General features: G+C 47.1%; 19 non-coding genes across 19 annotated transcripts; all 19 read left to right on the top strand.

The window, feature by feature from the left end:
* Positions 1 to 316: 316 nt before the first annotated feature.
* TRNAP-AGG (transfer RNA proline (anticodon AGG)) lies at positions 317 to 388 on the top strand. Its single transcript has one exon. It is a non-coding gene; the product is annotated as a tRNA-Pro (tRNA).
* A 747-nt stretch (positions 389 to 1,135) lies between these two features.
* TRNAL-CAA (transfer RNA leucine (anticodon CAA)) lies at positions 1,136 to 1,247 on the top strand. Its single transcript has 2 exons — positions 1,136 to 1,173; positions 1,202 to 1,247. It is a non-coding gene; the product is annotated as a tRNA-Leu (tRNA).
* A 1,393-nt stretch (positions 1,248 to 2,640) lies between these two features.
* Positions 2,641 to 2,713, top strand: TRNAV-UAC (transfer RNA valine (anticodon UAC)). The gene has a single exon. It is a non-coding gene; the product is annotated as a tRNA-Val (tRNA).
* A 441-nt stretch (positions 2,714 to 3,154) lies between these two features.
* TRNAP-AGG (transfer RNA proline (anticodon AGG)) lies at positions 3,155 to 3,226 on the top strand. Its single transcript has one exon. It is a non-coding gene; the product is annotated as a tRNA-Pro (tRNA).
* A 386-nt stretch (positions 3,227 to 3,612) lies between these two features.
* TRNAR-UCU (transfer RNA arginine (anticodon UCU)) lies at positions 3,613 to 3,683 on the top strand. Its single transcript has one exon. It is a non-coding gene; the product is annotated as a tRNA-Arg (tRNA).
* A 288-nt stretch (positions 3,684 to 3,971) lies between these two features.
* Positions 3,972 to 4,083, top strand: TRNAL-CAA (transfer RNA leucine (anticodon CAA)). Its single transcript has 2 exons — positions 3,972 to 4,009; positions 4,038 to 4,083. It is a non-coding gene; the product is annotated as a tRNA-Leu (tRNA).
* A 1,393-nt stretch (positions 4,084 to 5,476) lies between these two features.
* Positions 5,477 to 5,549, top strand: TRNAV-UAC (transfer RNA valine (anticodon UAC)). Its single transcript has one exon. It is a non-coding gene; the product is annotated as a tRNA-Val (tRNA).
* Positions 5,550 to 5,990: 441 nt separating this feature from the next.
* TRNAP-AGG (transfer RNA proline (anticodon AGG)) lies at positions 5,991 to 6,062 on the top strand. Its single transcript has one exon. It is a non-coding gene; the product is annotated as a tRNA-Pro (tRNA).
* A 747-nt stretch (positions 6,063 to 6,809) lies between these two features.
* Positions 6,810 to 6,921, top strand: TRNAL-CAA (transfer RNA leucine (anticodon CAA)). The gene is made up of 2 exons: positions 6,810 to 6,847; positions 6,876 to 6,921. It is a non-coding gene; the product is annotated as a tRNA-Leu (tRNA).
* A 1,393-nt stretch (positions 6,922 to 8,314) lies between these two features.
* On the top strand, positions 8,315 to 8,387 carry TRNAV-UAC (transfer RNA valine (anticodon UAC)). Its single transcript has one exon. It is a non-coding gene; the product is annotated as a tRNA-Val (tRNA).
* A 441-nt stretch (positions 8,388 to 8,828) lies between these two features.
* Positions 8,829 to 8,900, top strand: TRNAP-AGG (transfer RNA proline (anticodon AGG)). The gene has a single exon. It is a non-coding gene; the product is annotated as a tRNA-Pro (tRNA).
* A 747-nt stretch (positions 8,901 to 9,647) lies between these two features.
* Positions 9,648 to 9,759, top strand: TRNAL-CAA (transfer RNA leucine (anticodon CAA)). Its single transcript has 2 exons — positions 9,648 to 9,685; positions 9,714 to 9,759. It is a non-coding gene; the product is annotated as a tRNA-Leu (tRNA).
* Positions 9,760 to 11,142: 1,383 nt separating this feature from the next.
* On the top strand, positions 11,143 to 11,215 carry TRNAV-UAC (transfer RNA valine (anticodon UAC)). The gene has a single exon. It is a non-coding gene; the product is annotated as a tRNA-Val (tRNA).
* Positions 11,216 to 11,656: 441 nt separating this feature from the next.
* On the top strand, positions 11,657 to 11,728 carry TRNAP-AGG (transfer RNA proline (anticodon AGG)). The gene has a single exon. It is a non-coding gene; the product is annotated as a tRNA-Pro (tRNA).
* A 747-nt stretch (positions 11,729 to 12,475) lies between these two features.
* Positions 12,476 to 12,587, top strand: TRNAL-CAA (transfer RNA leucine (anticodon CAA)). Its single transcript has 2 exons — positions 12,476 to 12,513; positions 12,542 to 12,587. It is a non-coding gene; the product is annotated as a tRNA-Leu (tRNA).
* Positions 12,588 to 13,980: 1,393 nt separating this feature from the next.
* TRNAV-UAC (transfer RNA valine (anticodon UAC)) lies at positions 13,981 to 14,053 on the top strand. Its single transcript has one exon. It is a non-coding gene; the product is annotated as a tRNA-Val (tRNA).
* A 441-nt stretch (positions 14,054 to 14,494) lies between these two features.
* TRNAP-AGG (transfer RNA proline (anticodon AGG)) lies at positions 14,495 to 14,566 on the top strand. The gene has a single exon. It is a non-coding gene; the product is annotated as a tRNA-Pro (tRNA).
* A 747-nt stretch (positions 14,567 to 15,313) lies between these two features.
* TRNAL-CAA (transfer RNA leucine (anticodon CAA)) lies at positions 15,314 to 15,425 on the top strand. The gene is made up of 2 exons: positions 15,314 to 15,351; positions 15,380 to 15,425. It is a non-coding gene; the product is annotated as a tRNA-Leu (tRNA).
* Positions 15,426 to 16,818: 1,393 nt separating this feature from the next.
* TRNAV-UAC (transfer RNA valine (anticodon UAC)) lies at positions 16,819 to 16,891 on the top strand. Its single transcript has one exon. It is a non-coding gene; the product is annotated as a tRNA-Val (tRNA).
* The last annotated feature ends 383 nt before the right edge of the window (positions 16,892 to 17,274 follow it).

The raw sequence follows: 17,274 nt of genomic DNA, 5'->3' as shown, positions 1-17,274 counted from the left end.
AAAAAGAGAAGTGACGATAGTTTGCGCTATTCGTTTGCACGTCCTTGTGTACTGAAGGTTGGGCCTACTTCATGAAAGCAAGGCATGAGAGCAGAAATGGTTTTATTGACCTCACCGAGAGCATACACCTAGAACAAACAAAATGTCTGAAGGATAGAGGCATTTTCATTTCTTGTTCGATGACGGCCATGGAAAAGACAGCAACCATATTGCAGAAGAGAGCAGCATGTGCAGTTGCTTGCTTTGGGTGAAGCATTCACTAACTCGCTGCCAATAACCCCCGGAGCCGGTGCGAAAGGCGACTCTTGTGTGCCTCGGCTCGTTGGTCTAGGGGTATGATTCTCGCTTAGGGTGCGAGAGGTCCCGGGTTCAAATCCCGGACGAGCCCTTTTTCAGAGGTAAACATACGAATCCTACTCAAAACTCACAATGCCTGACTATTTCTCATTACACTCGCCGCATTGTTGCACAAAATATTTTGAACCTCATAAGAAACATGGATCACCATGCTTTTTCTGCCTTCATGCTTAGTCTGTGTGTGTCCCAGGTGATGCTTTCCCAAGCTGTACTTGCTGGCATTTAGGCATCAGATATTTGTCTGTCGATGCCTGCATAAGTCAATTTTTAATACGTCTAATTGCAAGTATGTTGGCTGATATCTCTGCAGTTTTCACACTTGCTCCTCGCTTTCTGAGTGGCTGCTCATACAGCAGAATAGAAGTAGAGAGAACCCTTGAGAGGAACCTTGCTCTAACAGTAAGACACAGCAAGTGAGTTTCTGTAGTGTAGTGGTCATCACGTTCACCTAACACGCGAAAGGTCCCCGGTTCGAGACCGGGCAGAAACACTGTGCATGAGCTGCTTTTATGTGCACCCTCTAAAACCTTATTATCTCAATGCAAGCTTAAGAAGAGGCGGTCCTTGAACCCAGCGAGCCATGGGAAACTTCCTTTACTTTTGCAAGACGAAACAAAGTAATCCGCATCCATCAGTGGTCGCTCTTGTGCCTAGCTTTTTTTTTGTCATGCCATGTTGTATTGTGGGGTCTTTACACTAGTGACATTGCTGTGAACGTTGTAAGTGCAAACATTGGCAGGTGCAGTCAGAAGAGTCAGATCTGTGCACACCCAGGGCTGTCAGGATGGCCGAGTGGTCTAAGGCGCCAGACTCAAGAGAGCTTGATCTTCAGTGCAACTGAGACTTCTGGTCTCCTCATGGAGGCGTGGGTTCAAATCCCACTTCTGACAGGTTTCTTTTACACCCTTAAATCGTCCTGTTTTTTGCAGTGCATTCCCCACACACCACAATCTTTGCACGGACCTGTAACATATGACGAGAAATCCACCAACGATCAGGCTGGGCCCTCAATCACAATTCCATGTATTCCTGGAAGGGACACCTCAGGCACACCTTCCGTTAAATTTGCACTCCATCACACAAACTGCCGTGCTGGTTTCTCATTAAGCAGTTGATCCCATCTTTGTTTTGAGGCTCTCCTGCCACCTTTTGGGCGGACAAGGCACTGTCCCTGCAACAACACAGGCAGACATGTTCAACAGGGCTTCCTGGTTATGTGGGAGGAGCAGATTGTCATTGGTCCCCCCTTGCGAATTTTAATTTACATAAGGAAGACAGAGAGGTATCTGGGAGTAGGCAGTACACACGGACATTGAACTCTATCTTGTGATTTGCAGCCAATTCTAGATTGAGGCAGGAGGAAAGGAGGTGACTTGCCCAAAAATGGCCATCCTGGGAATTCAGCCACCCTGGGGCTCCCAGGTTAGTGTTTCAGTCCTGCGAGCCACTCATATAAATCTCGCCTGATCGAGCCTGATCGAGCGCTGAGTGAGCGTGTTTGAATCCAAGAATCAAATGCCTCTGTCTTAGGAGCAAGAATTGGCAGGCCCTCCCTTGCATCTGGGGTGGAAGTCTATGGGGCAAGTGTCCAGGACTTGCAGAGGAGTACAAGTGCCAGAAAGTGCCACAGTTCTCATCAGCGCCTTTTTTCTGCTCTCTGGCAGCTAGGATATCGACTGATCCCTTCCTTGCAAGAGTGAAAAAAACAACACCTTGAGAGAAAACATGACTTTTTGTGGTTCACATAGAGAGAGAGCAGCCAAATAGCCCTGCTTTGTTTCTGAAAGACGCATCAGAAATTGCTTAAAATGCCAACTGGGGAATCAGGCTCGTTGGTCTAGGGGTATGATTCTCGCTTCGGGTGCGAGAGGTCCCGGATTCAAATCCCGGACGAGCCCATGCTGTGGAATTATTTTTAGGCTGCTTATTATATAGGGCCATTTCTTCTTTTCAATGCTATAAGACGCCGTGTATGGTGAGAAAGTTCCTTTCCCTCTACGCTATTTCCCACTTTTGGCGTATAGAATTTCAGTGCCGGACTTCTTTGCAACTGCTTTTCTGGGGTGGACCATCAGTGTAGGAAAATTAAATGCAAAGTGTTTTTCTAGTGTGGTTTCAGGTATGGTTTTAAAATCGCCTTTTGGAATAAAAGGGGTCCTCGTTCCTTTCTTCCAAAGAAAGAGATCGGGTAAGGAGGGTCCAACTTTGAGCTTCATGGACATTGGCCCTTGGTCTGTGCATTCCAGCCCACTACATGCCAAGAAGATTCCTGCAAGCATGTCTGTTTCTGTAGTGTAGTGGTTATCACGTTCGCTTTACACGCGAAAGGTCCCTGGTTCGAGACCTGGCAGAAACAGCAGCTTTCAGTTTTTCACACAGTTTGCATTTACTCTCTCAATTTATAGGAAAGCTGAGATAATGGAAGCTGTCTATCCCTCACCAGCGTGACGTACTGTGCTCCAGGGGTATCAGTGACAGCTCAAAAAGAGAAGTGACGATAGTTTGCGCTATTCGTTTGCACGTCCTTGTGTACTGAAGGTTGGGCCTACTTCATGAAAGCAAGGGATGAGAGCAGAAATGGTTTTATTGACCTCACCGAGAGCATACACCTAGAACAAACAAAATGTCTGAAGGATAGGGGCATTTTCATTTCTTGTTCGATGACGGCCATGGAAAAGACAGCAACCATATTGCAGAAGAGAGCAGCATGTGCAGTTGCTTGCTTTGGGTGAAGCATTCACTAACTCGCTGCCAATAACCCCCGGAGCCGGTGCGAAAGGCATCTCTTGTGTGCCTCGGCTCGTTGGTCTAGGGGTATGATTCTCGCTTAGGGTGCGAGAGGTCCCGGGTTCAAATCCCGGACGAGCCCTTTTTCAGAGGTAAACATTCGAATCCTACTCAAAACTCACAATGCCTGACTATTTCTCATTACACTCGCCGCATTGTTGCACAAAATATTTTGAACCTCATAAGAAACATGGATCACCATGCTTTTTCTGCCTTCATGCTTAGTCTGTGTGTGTCCCAGGTGATGCTTTCCCAAGCTGTACTTGCTGGCATTTAGGCATCAGATATTTGTCTGTCGATGCCTGCATAAGTCAATTTTTAATACGTCTAATTGCAAGTATGTTGGCTGATATCTCTGCAGTTTTCACACTTGCTCCTCGCTTTCTGAGTGGCTGCTGATACAGCAGAATAGAAGTAGAGAGAACCCTTGAGAGGAACCTTGCTCTAACAGTAAAACACAGCAAGTGAGTTTCTGTAGTGTAGTGGTCATCATGTTCACCTCTCGCGAAAGGTCCCCGGTTCGAGACCGGGCAGAAACACTGTGCATGAGCTGCTTTTATGTGCACCCTCTAAAACCTTATTATCTCAATGCAAGCTTAAGAAGAGGCGGTCCTTGAACCCAGCGAGCCATGGGAAACTTCCTTTACTTTTGCAAGACGAAACAAAGTAATCCGCATCCATCAGTGGTCGCTCTTGTGCCTAGCTTTTTTTTTGTCATGCCTTGTTGTATTGTGGGGTCTTTACACTTGTGACATTGCTGTGAACGTTGTAAGTGCAAACATTGGCAGGTGCAGTCAGAAGAGTCAGATCTGTGCACACCCAGGGCTGTCAGGATGGCCGAGTGGTCTAAGGCGCCAGACTCAAGAGAGCTTGATCTTCAGTGCAACTGAGACTTCTGGTCTCCTCATGGAGGCGTGGGTTCAAATCCCACTTCTGACAGGTTTCTTTTACACCCTTAAATCGTCCTGTTTTTTGCAGTGCATTCCCCACACACCACAATCTTTGCACGGACCTGTAACATATGACGAGAAATCCACCAACGATCAGGCTGGGCCCTCAATCACAATTCCATGTATTCCTGGAAGGGACACCTCAGGCACACCTTCCGTTAAATTTGCACTCCATCACACAAACTGCCGTGCTGGTTTCTCATTAAGCAGTTGATCCCATCTTTGTTTTGAGGCTCTCCTGCCACCTTTTGGGCGGAGAAGGCACTGTCCCTGCAACAACACAGGCAGACATGTTCAACAGGGCTTCCTGGTTATGTGGGAGGAGCAGATTGTCATTGGTCCCCCCTTGCGAATTTTAATTTACATAAGGAAGACAGAGAGGTATCTGGGAGTAGGCAGTACACACGGACATTGAACTCTATCTTGTGATTTGCAGCCAATTCTAGATTGAGGCAGGAGGAAAGGAGGTGACTTGCCCAAAAATGGCCATCCTGGGAATTCAGCCACCCTGGGGCTCCCAGGTTAGTGTTTCAGTCCTGCGAGCCACTCATATAAATCTCGCCTGATCGAGCCTGATCGAGCGCTGAGTGAGCGTGTTTGAATCCAAGAATCAAATGCCTCTGTCTTAGGAGCAAGAATTGGCAGGCCCTCCCTTGCATCTGGGGTGGAAGTCTATGGGGCAAGTGTCCAGGACTTGCAGAGGAGTACAAGTGCCAGAAAGTGCCACAGTTCTCATCAGCGCCTTTTTTCTGCTCTCTGGCAGCTAGGATATCGACTGATCCCTTCCTTGCAAGAGTGAAAAAAACAACACCTTGAGAGAAAACATGACTTTTTGTGGTTCACATAGAGAGAGAGCAGCCAAATAGCCCTGCTTTGTTTCTGAAAGACGCATCAGAAATTGCTTAAAATGCCAACTGGGGAATCAGGCTCGTTGGTCTAGGGGTATGATTCTCGCTTCGGGTGCGAGAGGTCCCGGATTCAAATCCCGGACGAGCCCATGCTGTGGAATTATTTTTAGGCTGCTTATTATATAGGGCCATTTCTTCTTTTCAATGCTATAAGACGCCGTGTATGGTGAGAAAGTTCCTTTCCCTCTACGCTATTTCCCACTTTTGGCGTATAGAATTTCAGTGCCGGACTTCTTTGCAACTGCTTTTCTGGGGTGGACCATCAGTGTAGGAAAATTAAATGCAAAGTGTTTTTCTAGTGTGGTTTCAGGTATGGTTTTAAAATCGCCTTTTGGAATAAAAGGGGTCCTCGTTCCTTTCTTTCAAAGAAAGAGATCGGGTAAGGAGGGTCCAACTTTGAGCTTCATGGACATTGGCCCTTGGTCTGTGCATTCCAGCCCACTACATGCCAAGAAGATTCCTGCACGCATGTCTGTTTCTGTAGTGTAGTGGTTATCACGTTCGCTTTACACGCGAAAGGTCCCTGGTTCGAGACCGGGCAGAAACAGCAGCTTTCTGTTTTTCACACAGTTTGCATTTACTCTCTCAATTTATAGGAAAGCTGAGATAATGGAAGCTGTCTATCCCTCACCAGCGTGACGTACTGTGCTCCAGGGGTATCAGTGACAGCTCAAAAAGAGAAGTGACGATAGTTTGCGCTATTCGTTTGCACGTCCTTGTGTACTGAAGGTTGGGCCTACTTCATCAAAGCAAGGCATGAGAGCAGAAATGGTTTTATTGACCTCACCGAGAGCATACACCTAGAACAAACAAAATGTCTGAAGGATAGAGGCATTTTCATTTCTTGTTCGATGACGGCCATGGAAAAGACAGCAACCATATTGCAGAAGAGAGCAGCATGTGCAGTTGCTTGCTTTGGGTGAAGCATTCACTAACTCGCTGCCAATAACCCCCGGAGCCGGTGCGAAAGGCGACTCTTGTGTGCCTCGGCTCGTTGGTCTAGGGGTATGATTCTCGCTTAGGGTGCGAGAGGTCCCGGGTTCAAATCCCGGACGAGCCCTTTTTCAGAGGTAAACATACGAATCCTACTCAAAACTCACAATGCCTGACTATTTCTCATTACACTCGCCGCATTGTTGCACAAAATATTTTGAACCTCATAAGAAACATGGATCACCATGCTTTTTCTGCCTTCATGCTTAGTCTGTGTGTGTCCCAGGTGATGCTTTCCCAAGCTGTACTTGCTGGCATTTAGGCATCAGATATTTGTCTGTCGATGCCTGCATACGTCAATTTTTAATACGTCTAATTGCAAGTATGTTGGCTGATATCTCTGCAGTTTTCACACTTGCTCCTCGCTTTCTGAGTGGCTGCTTATACAGCAGAATAGAAGTAGAGAGAACCCTTGAGAGGAACCTTGCTCTAACAGTAAGACACAGCAAGTGAGTTTCTGTAGTGTAGTGGTCATCACGTTCACCTAACACGCGAAAGGTCCCCGGTTCGAGACCGGGCAGAAACACTGTGCATGAGCTGCTTTTATGTGCACCCTCTAAAACCTTATTATCTCAATGCAAGCTTAAGAAGAGGCGGTCCTTGAACCCAGCGAGCCATGGGAAACTTCCTTTACTTTTGCAAGACGAAACAAAGTAATCCGCATCCATCAGTGGTCGCTCTTGTGCCTAGCTTTTTTTTTGTCATGCCATGTTGTATTGTGGGGTCTTTACACTTGTGACATTGCTGTGAACGTTGTAAGTGCAAACATTGGCAGGTGCAGTCAGAAGAGTCAGATCTGTGCACACCCAGGGCTGTCAGGATGGCCGAGTGGTCTAAGGCGCCAGACTCAAGAGAGCTTGATCTTCAGTGCAACTGAGACTTCTGGTCTCCTCATGGAGGCGTGGGTTCAAATCCCACTTCTGACAGGTTTCTTTTACACCCTTAAATCGTCCTGTTTTTTGCAGTGCATTCCCCACACACCACAATCTTTGCACGGACCTGTAACATATGACGAGAAATCCACCAACGATCAGGCTGGGCCCTCAATCACAATTCCATGTATTCCTGGAAGGGACACCTCAGGCACACCTTCCGTTAAATTTGCACTCCATCACACAAACTGCCGTGCTGGTTTCTCATTAAGCAGTTGATCCCATCTTTGTTTTGAGGCTCTCCTGCCACCTTTTGGGCGGAGAAGGCACTGTCCCTGCAACAACACAGGCAGACATGTTCAACAGGGCTTCCTGGTTATGTGGGAGGAGCAGATTGTCATTGGTCCCCCCTTGCGAATTTTAATTTACATAAGGAAGACAGAGAGGTATCTGGGAGTAGGCAGTACACACGGACATTGAACTCTATCTTGTGATTTGCAGCCAATTCTAGATTGAGGCAGGAGGAAAGGAGGTGACTTGCCCAAAAATGGCCATCCTGGGAATTCAGCCACCCTGGGGCTCCCAGGTTAGTGTTTCAGTCCTGCGAGCCACTCATATAAATCTCGCCTGATCGAGCCTGATCGAGCGCTGAGTGAGCGTGTTTGAATCCAAGAATCAAATGCCTCTGTCTTAGGAGCAAGAATTGGCAGGCCCTCCCTTGCATCTGGGGTGGAAGTCTATGGGGCAAGTGTCCAGGACTTGCAGAGGAGTACAAGTGCCAGAAAGTGCCACAGTTCTCATCAGCGCCTTTTTTCTGCTCTCTGGCAGCTAGGATATCGACTGATCCCTTCCTTGCAAGAGTGAAAAAAACAACACCTTGAGAGAAAACATGACTTTTTGTGGTTCACATAGAGAGAGAGCAGCCAAATAGCCCTGCTTTGTTTCTGAAAGACGCATCAGAAATTGCTTAAAATGCCAACTGGGGAATCAGGCTCGTTGGTCTAGGGGTATGATTCTCGCTTCGGGTGCGAGAGGTCCCGGATTCAAATCCCGGACGAGCCCATGCTGTGGAATTATTTTTAGGCTGCTTATTATATAGGGCCATTTCTTCTTTTCAATGCTATAAGACGCCGTGTATGGTGAGAAAGTTCCTTTCCCTCTACGCTATTTCCCACTTTTGGCGTATAGAATTTCAGTGCCGGACTTCTTTGCAACTGCTTTTCTGGGGTGGACCATCAGTGTAGGAAAATTAAATGCAAAGTGTTTTTCTAGTGTGGTTTCAGGTATGGTTTTAAAATCGCCTTTTGGAATAAAAGGGGTCCTCGTTCCTTTCTTCCAAAGAAAGAGATCGGGTAAGGAGGGTCCAACTTTGAGCTTCATGGACATTGGCCCTTGGTCTGTGCATTCCAGCCCACTACATGCCAAGAAGATTCCTGCAAGCATGTCTGTTTCTGTAGTGTAGTGGTTATCACGTTCGCTTTACACGCGAAAGGTCCCTGGTTCGAGACCGGGCAGAAACAGCAGCTTTCTGTTTTTCACACAGTTTGCATTTACTCTCTCAATTTATAGGAAAGCTGAGATAATGGAAGCTGTCTATCCCTCACCAGCGTGACGTACTGTGCTCCAGGGGTATCAGTGACAGCTCAAAAAGAGAAGTGACGATAGTTTGCGCTATTCGTTTGCACGTCCTTGTGTACTGAAGGTTGGGCCTACTTCATGAAAGCAAGGGATGAGAGCAGAAATGGTTTTATTGACCTCACCGAGAGCATACACCTAGAACAAACAAAATGTCTGAAGGATAGAGGCATTTTAATTTCTTGTTCGATGACGGCCATGGAAAAGACAGCAACCATATTGCAGAAGAGAGCAGCATGTGCAGTTGCTTGCTTTGGGTGAAGCATTCACTAACTCGCTGCCAATAACCCCCGGAGCCGGTGCGAAAGGCATCTCTTGTGTGCCTCGGCTCGTTGGTCTAGGGGTATGATTCTCGCTTAGGGTGCGAGAGGTCCCGGGTTCAAATCCCGGACGAGCCCTTTTTCAGAGGTAAACATTCGAATCCTACTCAAAACTCACAATGCCTGACTATTTCTCATTACACTCGCCGCATTGTTGCACAAAATATTTTGAACCTCATAAGAAACATGGATCACCATGCTTTTTCTGCCTTCATGCTTAGTCTGTGTGTGTCCCAGGTGATGCTTTCCCAAGCTGTACTTGCTGGCATTTAGGCATCAGATATTTGTCTGTCGATGCCTTCATAAGTCAATTTTTAATACGTCTAATTGCAAGTATGTTGGCTGATATCTCTGCAGTTTTCACACTTGCTCCTCGCTTTCTGAGTGGCTGCTGATACAGCAGAATAGAAGTAGAGAGAACCCTTGAGAGGAACCTTGCTCTAACAGTAAAACACAGCAAGTGAGTTTCTGTAGTGTAGTGGTCATCATGTTCACCTAACACGCGAAAGGTCCCCGGTTCGAGACCGGGCAGAAACACTGTGCATGAGCTGCTTTTATGTGCACCCTCTAAAACCTTATTATCTCAATGCAAGCTTAAGAAGAGGCGGTCCTTGAACCCAGCGAGCCATGGGAAACTTCCTTTACTTTTGCAAGACGAAACAAAGTAATCCGCATCCATCAGTGGTCGCTCTTGTGCCTAGCTTTTTTTTTGTCATGCCTTGTTGTATTGTGGGGTCTTTACACTTGTGACATTGCTGTGAACGTTGTAAGTGCAAACATTGGCAGGTGCAGTCAGAAGAGTCAGATCTGTGCACACCCAGGGCTGTCAGGATGGCCGAGTGGTCTAAGGCGCCAGACTCAAGAGAGCTTGATCTTCAGTGCAACTGAGACTTCTGGTCTCCTCATGGAGGCGTGGGTTCAAATCCCACTTCTGACAGGTTTCTTTTACACCCTTAAATCGTCCTGTTTTTTGCAGTGCATTCCCCACACACCACAATCTTTGCACGGACCTGTAACATATGACGAGAAATCCACCAACGATCAGGCTGGGCCCTCAATCACAATTCCATGTATTCCTGGAAGGGACACCTCAGGCACACCTTCCGTTAAATTTGCACTCCATCACACAAACTGCCGTGCTGGTTTCTCATTAAGCAGTTGATCCCATCTTTGTTGTGAGGCTCTCCTGCCACCTTTTGGGCGGAGAAGGCACTGTCCCTGCAACAACACAGGCAGACATGTTCAACAGGGCTTCCTGGTTATGTGGGAGGAGCAGATTGTCATTGGTCCCCCCTTGCGAATTTTAATTTACATAAGGAAGACAGAGAGGTATCTGGGAGTAGGCAGTACACACGGACATTGAACTCTATCTTGTGATTTGCAGCCAATTCTAGATTGAGGCAGGAGGAAAGGAGGTGACTTGCCCAAAAATGGCCATCCTGGGAATTCAGCCACCCTGGGGCTCCCAGGTTAGTGTTTCAGTCCTGCGAGCCACTCATATAAATCTCGCCTGATCGAGCGCTGAGTGAGCGTGTTTGAATCCAAGAATCAAATGCCTCTGTCTTAGGAGCAAGAATTGGCAGGCCCTCCCTTGCATCTGGGGTGGAAGTCTATGGGGCAAGTGTCCAGGACTTGCAGAGGAGTACAAGTGCCAGAAAGTGCCACAGTTCTCATCAGCGCCTTTTTTCTGCTCTCTGGCAGCTAGGATATCGACTGATCCCTTCCTTGCAAGAGTGAAAAAAACAACACCTTGAGAGAAAACATGACTTTTTGTGGTTCACATAGAGAGAGAGCAGCCAAATAGCCCTGCTTTGTTTCTGAAAGACGCATCAGAAATTGCTTAAAATGCCAACTGGGGAATCAGGCTCGTTGGTCTAGGGGTATGATTCTCGCTTCGGGTGCGAGAGGTCCCGGATTCAAATCCCGGACGAGCCCATGCTGTGGAATTATTTTTAGGCTGCTTATTATATAGGGCCATTTCTTCTTTTCAATGCTATAAGACGCCGTGTATGGTGAGAAAGTTCCTTTCCCTCTACGCTATTTCCCACTTTTGGCGTATAGAATTTCAGTGCCGGACTTCTTTGCAACTGCTTTTCTGGGGTGGACCATCAGTGTAGGAAAATTAAATGCAAAGTGTTTTTCTAGTGTGGTTTCAGGTATGGTTTTAAAATCGCCTTTTGGAATAAAAGGGGTCCTCGTTCCTTTCTTCCAAAGAAAGAGATCGGGTAAGGAGGGTCCAACTTTGAGCTTCATGGACATTGGCCCTTGGTCTGTGCATTCCAGCCCACTACATGCCAAGAAGATTCCTGCAAGCGTGTCTGTTTCTGTAGTGTAGTGGTTATCACGTTCGCTTTACACGCGAAAGGTCCCTGGTTCGAGACCGGGCAGAAACAGCAGCTTTCTGTTTTTCACACAGTTTGCATTTACTCTCTCAATTTATAGGAAAGCTGAGATAATGGAAGCTGTCTATCCCTCACCAGCGTGACGTACTGTGCTCCAGGGGTATCAGTGACAGCTCAAAAAGAGAAGTGACGATAGTTTGCGCTATTCGTTTGCACGTCCTTGTGTACTGAAGGTTGGGCCTACTTCATGAAAGCAAGGCATGAGAGCAGAAATGGTTTTATTGACCTCACCGAGAGCATACACCTAGAACAAACAAAATGTCTGAAGGATAGAGGCATTTTCATTTCTTGTTCGATGACGGCCATGGAAAAGACAGCAACCATATTGCAGAAGAGAGCAGCATGTGCAGTTGCTTGCTTTGGGTGAAGCATTCACTAACTCGCTGCCAATAACCCCCGGAGCCGGTGCGAAAGGCGACTCTTGTGTGCCTCGGCTCGTTGGTCTAGGGGTATGATTCTCGCTTAGGGTGCGAGAGGTCCCGGGTTCAAATCCCGGACGAGCCCTTTTTCAGAGGTAAACATACGAATCCTACTCAAAACTCACAATGCCTGACTATTTCTCATTACACTCGCCGCATTGTTGCACAAAATATTTTGAACCTCATAAGAAACATGGATCACCATGCTTTTTCTGCCTTCATGCTTAGTCTGTGTGTGTCCCAGGTGATGCTTTCCCAAGCTGTACTTGCTGGCATTTAGGCATCAGATATTTGTCTGTCGATGCCTGCATAAGTCAATTTTTAATACGTCTAATTGCAAGTATGTTGGCTGATATCTCTGCAGTTTTCACACTTGCTCCTCGCTTTCTGAGTGGCTGCTCATACAGCAGAATAGAAGTAGAGAGAACCCTTGAGAGGAACCTTGCTCTAACAGTAAGACACAGCAAGTGAGTTTCTGTAGTGTAGTGGTCATCACGTTCACCTAACACGCGAAAGGTCCCCGGTTCGAGACCGGGCAGAAACACTGTGCATGAGCTGCTTTTATGTGCACCCTCTAAAACCTTATTATCTCAATGCAAGCTTAAGAAGAGGCGGTCCTTGAACCCAGCGAGCCATGGGAAACTTCCTTTACTTTTGCAAGACGAAACAAAGTAATCCGCATCCATCAGTGGTCGCTCTTGTGCCTAGCTTTTTTTTTGTCATGCCATGTTGTATTGTGGGGTCTTTACACTTGTGACATTGCTGTGAACGTTGTAAGTGCAAACATTGGCAGGTGCAGTCAGAAGAGTCAGATCTGTGCACACCCAGGGCTGTCAGGATGGCCGAGTGGTCTAAGGCGCCAGACTCAAGAGAGCTTGATCTTCAGTGCAACTGAGACTTCTGGTCTCCTCATGGAGGCGTGGGTTCAAATCCCACTTCTGACAGGTTTCTTTTACACCCTTAAATCGTCCTGTTTTTTGCAGTGCATTCCCCACACACCACAATCTTTGCACGGACCTGTAACATATGACGAGAAATCCACCAACGATCAGGCTGGGCCCTCAATCACAATTCCATGTATTCCTGGAAGGGACACCTCAGGCACACCTTCCGTTAAATTTGCACTCCATCACACAAACTGCCGTGCTGGTTTCTCATTAAGCAGTTGATCCCATCTTTGTTTTGAGGCTCTCCTGCCACCTTTTGGGCGGAGAAGGCACTGTCCCTGCAACAACACAGGCAGACATGTTCAACAGGGCTTCCTGGTTATGTGGGAGGAGCAGATTGTCATTGGTCCCCCCTTGCGAATTTTAATTTACATAAGGAAGACAGAGAGGTATCTGGGAGTAGGCAGTACACACGGACATTGAACTCTATCTTGTGATTTGCAGCCAATTCTAGATTGAGGCAGGAGGAAAGGAGGTGACTTGCCCAAAAATGGCCATCCTGGGAATTCAGCCACCCTGGGGCTCCCAGGTTAGTGTTTCAGTCCTGCGAGCCACTCATATAAATCTCGCCTGATCGAGCCTGATCGAGCGCTGAGTGAGCGTGTTTGAATCCAAGAATCAAATGCCTCTGTCTTAGGAGCAAGAATTGGCAGGCCCTCCCTTGCATCTGGGGTGGAAGTCTATGGGGCAAGTGTCCAGGACTTGCAGAGGAGTAGAAGTGCCAGAAAGTGCCACAGTTCTCATCAGCGCCTTTTTTCTGCTCTCTGGCAGCTAGGATATCGACTGATCCCTTCCTTGCAAGAGTGAAAAAAACAACACCTTGAGAGAAAACATGACTTTTTGTGGTTCACATAGAGAGAGAGCAGCCAAATAGCCCTGCTTTGTTTCTGAAAGACGCATCAGAAATTGCTTAAAATGCCAACTGGGGAATCAGGCTCGTTGGTCTAGGGGTATGATTCTCGCTTCGGGTGCGAGAGGTCCCGGATTCAAATCCCGGACGAGCCCATGCTGTGGAATTATTTTTAGGCTGCTTATTATATAGGGCCATTTCTTCTTTTCAATGCTATAAGACGCCGTGTATGGTGAGAAAGTTCCTTTCCCTCTACGCTATTTCCCACTTTTGGCGTATAGAATTTCAGTGCCGGACTTCTTTGCAACTGCTTTTCTGGGGTGGACCATCAGTGTAGGAAAATTAAATGCAAAGTGTTTTTCTAGTGTGGTTTCAGGTATGGTTTTAAAATCGCCTTTTGGAATAAAAGGGGTCCTCGTTCCTTTCTTCCAAAGAAAGAGATCGGGTAAGGAGGGTCCAACTTTGAGCTTCATGGACATTGGCCCTTGGTCTGTGCATTCCAGCCCACTACATGCCAAGAAGATTCCTGCAAGCATGTCTGTTTCTGTAGTGTAGTGGTTATCACGTTCGCTTTACACGCGAAAGGTCCCTGGTTCGAGACCGGGCAGAAACAGCAGCTTTCTGTTTTTCACACAGTTTGCATTTACTCTCTCAATTTATAGGAAAGCTGAGATAATGGAAGCTGTCTATCCCTCACCAGCGTGACGTACTGTGCTCCAGGGGTATCAGTGACAGCTCAAAAAGAGAAGTGACGATAGTTTGCGCTATTCGTTTGCACGTCCTTGTGTACTGAAGGTTGGGCCTACTTCATGAAAGCAAGGGATGAGAGCAGAAATGGTTTTATTGACCTCACCGAGAGCATACACCTAGAACAAACAAAATGTCTGAAGGATAGAGGCATTTTCATTTCTTGTTCGATGACGGCCATGGAAAAGACAGCAACCATATTGCAGAAGAGAGCAGCATGTGCAGTTGCTTGCTTTGGGTGAAGCATTCACTAACTCGCTGCCAATAACCCCCGGAGCCGGTGCGAAAGGCATCTCTTGTGTGCCTCGGCTCGTTGGTCTAGGGGTATGATTCTCGCTTAGGGTGCGAGAGGTCCCGGGTTCAAATCCCGGACGAGCCCTTTTTCAGAGGTAAACATTCGAATCCTACTCAAAACTCACAATGCCTGACTATTTCTCATTACACTCGCCGCATTGTTGCACAAAATATTTTGAACCTCATAAGAAACATGGATCACCATGCTTTTTCTGCCTTCATGCTTAGTCTGTGTGTGTCCCAGGTGATGCTTTCCCAAGCTGTACTTGCTGGCATTTAGGCATCAGATATTTGTCTGTCGATGCCTGCATAAGTCAATTTTTAATACGTCTAATTGCAAGTATGTTGGCTGATATCTCTGCAGTTTTCACACTTGCTCCTCGCTTTCTGAGTGGCTGCTGATACAGCAGAATAGAAGTAGAGAGAACCCTTGAGAGGAACCTTGCTCTAACAGTAAAACACAGCAAGTGAGTTTCTGTAGTGTAGTGGTCATCATGTTCACCTAACACGCGAAAGGTCCCCGGTTCGAGACCGGGCAGAAACACTGTGCATGAGCTGCTTTTATGTGCACCCTCTAAAACCTTATTATCTCAATGCAAGCTTAAGAAGAGGCGGTCCTTGAACCCAGCGAGCCATGGGAAACTTCCTTTACTTTTGCAAGACGAAACAAAGTAATCCGCATCCATCAGTGGTCGCTCTTGTGCCTAGCTTTTTTTTTGTCATGCCTTGTTGTATTGTGGGGTCTTTACACTTGTGACATTGCTGTGAACGTTGTAAGTGCAAACATTGGCAGGTGCAGTCAGAAGAGTCAGATCTGTGCACACACAGGGCTGTCAGGATGGCCGAGTGGTCTAAGGCGCCAGACTCAAGAGAGCTTGATCTTCAGTGCAACTGAGACTTCTGGTCTCCTCATGGAGGCGTGGGTTCAAATCCCACTTCTGACAGGTTTCTTTTACACCCTTAAATCGTCCTGTTTTTTGCAGTGCATTCCCCACACACCACAATCTTTGCACGGACCTGTAACATATGACGAGAAATCCACCAACGATCAGGCTGGGCCCTCAATCACAATTCCATGTATTCCTGGAAGGGACACCTCAGGCACACCTTCCGTTAAATTTGCACTCCATCACACAAACTGCCGTGCTGGTTTCTCATTAAGCAGTTGATCCCATCTTTGTTGTGAGGCTCTCCTGCCACCTTTTGGGCGGAGAAGGCACTGTCCCTGCAACAACACAGGCAGACATGTTCAACAGGGCTTCCTGGTTATGTGGGAGGAGCAGATTGTCATTGGTCCCCCCTTGCGAATTTTAATTTACATAAGGAAGACAGAGAGGTATCTGGGAGTAGGCAGTACACACGGACATTGAACTCTATCTTGTGATTTGCAGCCAATTCTAGATTGAGGCAGGAGGAAAGGAGGTGACTTGCCCAAAAATGGCCATCCTGGGAATTCAGCCACCCTGGGGCTCCCAGGTTAGTGTTTCAGTCCTGCGAGCCACTCATATAAATCTCGCCTGATCGAGCCTGATCGAGCGCTGAGTGAGCGTGTTTGAATCCAAGAATCAAATGCCTCTGTCTTAGGAGCAAGAATTGGCAGGCCCTCCCTTGCATCTGGGGTGGAAGTCTATGGGGCAAGTGTCCAGGACTTGCAGAGGAGTACAAGTGCCAGAAAGTGCCACAGTTCTCATCAGCGCCTTTTTTCTGCTCTCTGGCAGCTAGGATATCGACTGATCCCTTCCTTGCAAGAGTGAAAAAAACAACAACTTGAGAGAAAACATGACTTTTTGTGGTTCACATAGAGAGAGAGCAGCCAAATAGCCCTGCTTTGTTTCTGAAAGACGCATCAGAAATTGCTTAAAATGCCAACTGGGGAATCAGGCTCGTTGGTCTAGGGGTATGATTCTCGCTTCGGGTGCGAGAGGTCCCGGATTCAAATCCCGGACGAGCCCATGCTATGGAATTATTTTTAGGCTTCTTATTATATAGGGCCATTTCTTCTTTTCAATGCTATAAGACGCCGTGTATGGTGAGAAAGTTCCTTTCCCTCTACGCTATTTCCCACTTTTGGCGTGTAGAATTTCAGTGCCGGACTTCTTTGCAACTGCTTTTCTGGGGTGGACCATCAGTGTAGGAAAATTAAATGCAAAGTGTTTTTCTAGTGTGGTTTCAGGTATGGTTTTAAAATCGCCTTTTGGAATAAAAGGGGTCCTCGTTCCTTTCTTCCAAAGAAAGAGATCGGGTAAGGAGGGTCCAACTTTGAGCTTCATGGACATTGGCCCTTGGTCTGTGCATTCCAGCCCACTACATGCCAAGAAGATTCCTGCAAGCGTGTCTGTTTCTGTAGTGTAGTGGTTATCACGTTCGCTTTACACGCGAAAGGTCCCTGGTTCGAGACCGGGCGGAAACAGCAGCTTTCTGTTTTTCACACAGTTTGCATTTACTCTCTCAATTTATAGGAAAGCTGAGATAATGGAAGCTGTCTATCCCTCACCAGCGTGACGTACTGTGCTCCAGGGGTATCAGTGACAGCTCAAAAAGAGAAGTGACGATAGTTTGCGCTATTCGTTTGCACGTCCTTGTGTACTGAAGGTTGGGCCTACTTCATGAAAGCAAGGCATGAGAGCAGAAATGGTTTTATTGACCTCACCGAGAGCATACACCTAGAACAAACAAAATGTCTGAAGGATAGAGGCATTTTCATTTCTTGTTCGATGACGGCCATGGAAAAGACAGCAACCATATTGCAGAAGAGAGCAGCATGTGCAGTTGCTTGCTTTGGGTGAAGCATTC

Source organism: Triturus cristatus, chromosome 10, assembly GCF_964204655.1.
Source record: "Triturus cristatus chromosome 10, aTriCri1.1, whole genome shotgun sequence".
In the NCBI taxonomy this organism is placed as follows: Eukaryota; Metazoa; Chordata; class Amphibia; order Caudata; family Salamandridae; genus Triturus; species Triturus cristatus.
The sequence above is the reverse complement of the archived record's forward strand: the minus strand, read 5'-3'. Positions and strand labels throughout refer to the sequence as shown.